Consider the following 4,830-nt stretch of genomic DNA (forward strand, 5'->3'; position numbering starts at 1 on the left):
GTGTTAAAATTAAGAGTCAAGTGTGGAGGATCTGTGCTATAATATAGGGGGATTCCAAGCAAGTTTCAGTGAAGACTGGGGATGAAACTGTCTTGGATGATGTTTGTAGTTTACTGGGGAAAGGTGTTTCTTTTGCCAACTCATGAAGAAAAGAAAAGCTACACGGAATGAATGGCACAGGATTGTTACTACATAGCTCTATAAGTGGATCTTACTGCAGGTTTATTGTAATGCTTAGTTGCGGTTGGTTAGGAATTAATAGATTATTGGCTTGGTGATAAACCAAACTTTTGGACCAACTAAATTAAGGACCAAGTCAATGAGTGGTTAAGGCAAAATTTTAACTAAATTCATAATGCTAGACTTGCTAAGTTTGGCCAAATTCAAATGTCTTAAGGCTAAAAATAGAAGCCCAATGTTTTTCAGCCCATAAGCAAAATACCCCTTTTATATATAAACTTAAGAAAACTTAAATAAAGTAAAAGCATAATAGGCCTCTGAAGTGCCTATTCCAATAATCTTTAATGTGTTTGCAGATTCTGGTTTCCATTTGTTTGGAGTACTATTTCAGACTCAGTATGAGACTTTTCAGACATTAGCTATTTGATTTTGAGAATTTGTTTGTAAATAATATTGGATGCATTTGCAGATTCCTCACTTAAGACCTGGTGAATGCAACAGGTCTAGGTTACTGCTAGGAACTGAAGGACTGTGAACTGTGCTTAAGGTGGAGATGTGGAGTATTGTTGAGAGGAGCCGTCAGGGAGAGGTATGCATTTTTGTGAGACCTTGGCATCAGCATGCTAATGTTATCATCAAACAGAGTTGTATGTTGGTATTGTAGGATCATCATAGCCTTTTCGATATAAATGCATAGGATTGCGAAGAAGGTTTTGAAGATCCCCAAAGCAAAGCAAAGCAAAAGCAAGCCTCGAAAAGCTGAGGTGAGAAAATTAAGCTCATTGATTTCAATATACATTATGATCAAATTTTGGCAGCGACTGACTATATTAATCATAGAAGATGTTATGTGATGCGAGGTTTGATTATTGATTGTGTTTCTATTTGGTTGGTTCATAGTTCAAACTATGATTTAATTACTTGTTGATTAAGTACTCCATTGTACTTATGCTATATTTATTTTTTTTCCTTTTCTTTTTTTTCCTTGCCAGATATTGTTTTGTTTATATATGCAAACTTCCATTTGAATCCTTTTTTTATGTAACATTTGATTAGTGGGCTCATCACGTGGTTTTTGCCATTTTCGTGTTGATATTTTGGAATTGTTGACCATGCAAACCTTTCTTTTCATTCAAGTAAGCTATTGGCATGCTTTACTTGAGCATTCTGTTGTAGATGTGAGGTGATGTGTAGATATTTTAAAAATTCAAAATCAAAATTAATTTATCAATTTTTATTTTTTTTCCCATTAAATATTCGGAAATTGTATTCAGAACCTGAATTAAATATTGAAACTGAGCTCCATATATTTTATTAATAACTTCTTTTATTTGGGCATTTAATTTTTGCCAATACATTATCAAAACAACACCAAGCACAAACTCTAGAATTATTATTTTTCATTTATGGTAAACTTTTTCTAACCCGAATACATTTCCCCGAGCTTGGCAACCATTTTTTCATGGGGAGCGAGAGTGTCCTTAATCAGAGGGTACTCTTTTAGGGCAGTGAGCCATGAGAGAAATGTATGGTGCTTTAGTGGGTCAAAAAGCATCACAACACCCTCGTGGAAAGCCTTGTAGTTGCAGCTACCCACCGCCACCACAATGTCCAGATATCCCGGCAGCGCCTCTTCCCTCAAGAACAGCGATCCTGCCGGAAAATCCCTCTTGATCCCTTCCTCAACACTTTCACCAGCTCTCAGTAGTCTTCAATGGCCTTCTGTTGCTTTTTGCCTCTGCTCTTCATGATCGGATACACAGCAGGCATTATCTGATATAAAAAATTATTATATTAGAAAAGAAATCACATACATAGGTCATTTGTCAAATACAGATGAGTTCTGGGGAAGAAGGGTGTCTAGGGATCACCTTCTCGTTGGAGAACTTGGCCCAGAAGTGGACTTTGGCTTGCTCGTTAGGATCCTCCAGCAAGAGCTTGGGGGAGTGGTTCCAGTGCTCATTGATGTATTCAAGGATGACGAGAGACTTGCAGATGGGTCTGCCATTGTGCACCAGCACAGGTTACTTTCTTGTGAACAGGGTTGTATTGAAGCAGCAACTGGCTCTTGTTCCTCAGGTCTTCTTCTATGTACGCGAAGGGTATGCCCTTCAGCTTAAGGGCTAGCATGATCCTCAGGCAAGGGAGTTCGCCCAAGCTCCAAACAGCACTACCTCACTCTGCTTCTTCTCCATTCTCTGTCTCTCTCGCTGTGGGAAGGTGTGCCATTGGAATTGGCAGAACCCTTAATTTATAGGGTACTCATCTCATCAACTTGCTCTTAGGGATTAAAAAAAAAAAATTAAGGTGGATGAGAGTAATATGTGGCAGAGGTGGGGGTGTCCTCAATGAAAATTATGTTTTTTGCCCTTTTTTAGTATTTTTCTACACAAAATTGGGATTGTAATTGGCTGACTGCAGTGGGTTGCTTGGGCATCACTCCTCCGTGGAGTCATTCAAACATACAAACATGTTTCGAGTCCATCCCCAATTAAAATTACTAATCATAAAATATTATATTAATATTTTAAAATTAAAATTACTAATAGTAACATATGATTACAAATTTGGAGATATCAAAGGTCAATTATGTGTAAAATTTAAATTTTGTTCACTGATTTGATATGCTTTAAAATTTTTTTTCCCCACTTATTTCCTTGTTCTATTGTTCATTGTATGGGTGCCATGCAGTATATCCAAACTCCAAATTGGTAAAAGTTTGAGTCGTACCTCCCGAACTGTGGAGGTAAGGCTACTTGTATCATACCCTCCCCAAACTCTTAGTGTGAGAAGTAGAGATACCGCCGCATGACATGGACATGACACGATACAAATGCAACGACACAACAAGTGTCAAAAAACAAGTACAACATAGTACTGAAAAATCAACTATTAACAAAAGACAAAAGCCAACTTGCAAGAGGCATAAAAAACATTGGTTCAAGAAATAGTAGTTGAAGTGATCCAAAGGTACACTTATAGAGTAGTTTTTGATAAATTTAATATGTTCTATGATATTTGAATGATTTCATTTGCTTTGAAAGTATGAGATATCATGTTTGTAGATAGGTAGATCTTATGGTCCTACCTCTTGTTTGATTTGTAATGCTACTTTTGATTTATCCTTGGTATGCCCGGTGTAGTTGTACATATTCGATTTTGATCAATACATTTACCTTTACTGATAAAAAAAAAAAAAAAAATAACTAGTAGTAATCTAGATCACAAGAAAAGTTGCCTCAGGAAGTTCTAAGGCTGTGTCCAAAAACATGCCAGGCTGTGTCACAAAAATAAAATAAAAGAATTTTTGACAGGTACTTGGCAAATTTCTGACACATGTTGGAGATTGACACTTGGGATCTTGGAGGCTTTTGTCAGTGCTACCTAGGAGTTTTGATTTTGGAGCTTTTTCCATTGGGTGTTAAAGTTTTTTTTTTTTTTTCCTTTTTTGATTTTTTTTATAATAAAATATTAAATAATAGTTCGGTGGGAACTTTTCTTCCCACTCTGATGCGTCCCAACACTCACTGGATGGTCCAGTGAGTTTTTAAGGAAAACTCGCTAGACCATCCAATGAGTTTTAAATAATCAGGTTGTCGCTGATTGACACGTGGCGGTCAAATCTCGCTGGATGGTCCAGCGAGATTTAATCTATAATTTTTTTTAAATTGCTACTTCATGTAGTGATTATACAAGGCATACCAGAGATTGAGAAAATATTTATAGGAGGATATCTGAATGGACACGTTGGAAGAGATAATAAAAATTATGAGAGGATACATAGAGGATATGGATATGGAGACAAAAATGAGTCTGGGGAGATGATCTTAGACTTTGCTATGTCATATGATTTTAGTTTAATGAATATTTGCTTTAAGAAGAGAATAACACTTAATAACCTTTAAAAGTGGAAATTGAAGTCGAATAGATTTTTTTTTTTTTTAACTAGGAGGGTAGATCATTTATCATGCAAGCATTGTAAAGTTATAGTAGGTGAAAGCCTAACCACACAACATAGAATCTTAGTGTTAGATATATGTATAAAAAAATGGAAGAAAAAAAAGAAAATAAACCAGTGTAGGAGAACTAGATGGTGGAACATAAAAGGAGAAAATATAATTAAATTTAAAGATAAAATGATCAAAGATGGGGATTGGACCTTAGAGGATGGGATAGATACAAATACTCTTTGGAATAGATTAGCTAGCTTTATTAAAAAGATAGTAAAAGTGATTTTAGGTGAATTAATGAGAAGATTCTCGAATAGCAAAGAGAGTTGGTGGTGGGATAAAGATGTACAAAAAATTATAAAGACAAAAATAATTTGGTATAAAACGTTGCAAAAATGTAGAAACAGAGATAACTTTGAAAAATATAAGGAGGCAAGAAAAGATGCAAAAAGGGCCGTTAGTGAAGCTAAATATAGATCATTTAATAGTTTGTAGGACAGATTAGGTGCAAAAGAAGGGGAAAGAGATATATTTAAACTTGCTAAAGTTAGAGAAAGGAAGAGTAAGGACTTAGGAAATGTAAAATGTATAAAAGGTGAGGATGATATTGTCTTGGTTAAGGACGAAGATATTAAAGAAAGATGGCGAAGTTATTTTAGTAAGTTGTTTAACAAAAATCAAATAGAAGGCTTAAACTTAA

At 35.3% G+C, this 4,830-nt stretch overlaps 1 pseudogene; it reads right to left on the minus strand.

Annotated features, from left to right (window-relative positions):
• Positions 1 to 815: 815 nt before the first annotated feature.
• LOC131143987 (glutathione S-transferase U10-like) lies at positions 816 to 4,582 on the minus strand (annotated as a pseudogene).
• Positions 4,583 to 4,830: the final 248 nt, after the last annotated feature.

This window comes from Malania oleifera, chromosome 12 (genome assembly GCF_029873635.1).
Source record: "Malania oleifera isolate guangnan ecotype guangnan chromosome 12, ASM2987363v1, whole genome shotgun sequence".
Lineage (NCBI taxonomy): Eukaryota > Viridiplantae > Streptophyta > Magnoliopsida > Santalales > Ximeniaceae > Malania > Malania oleifera.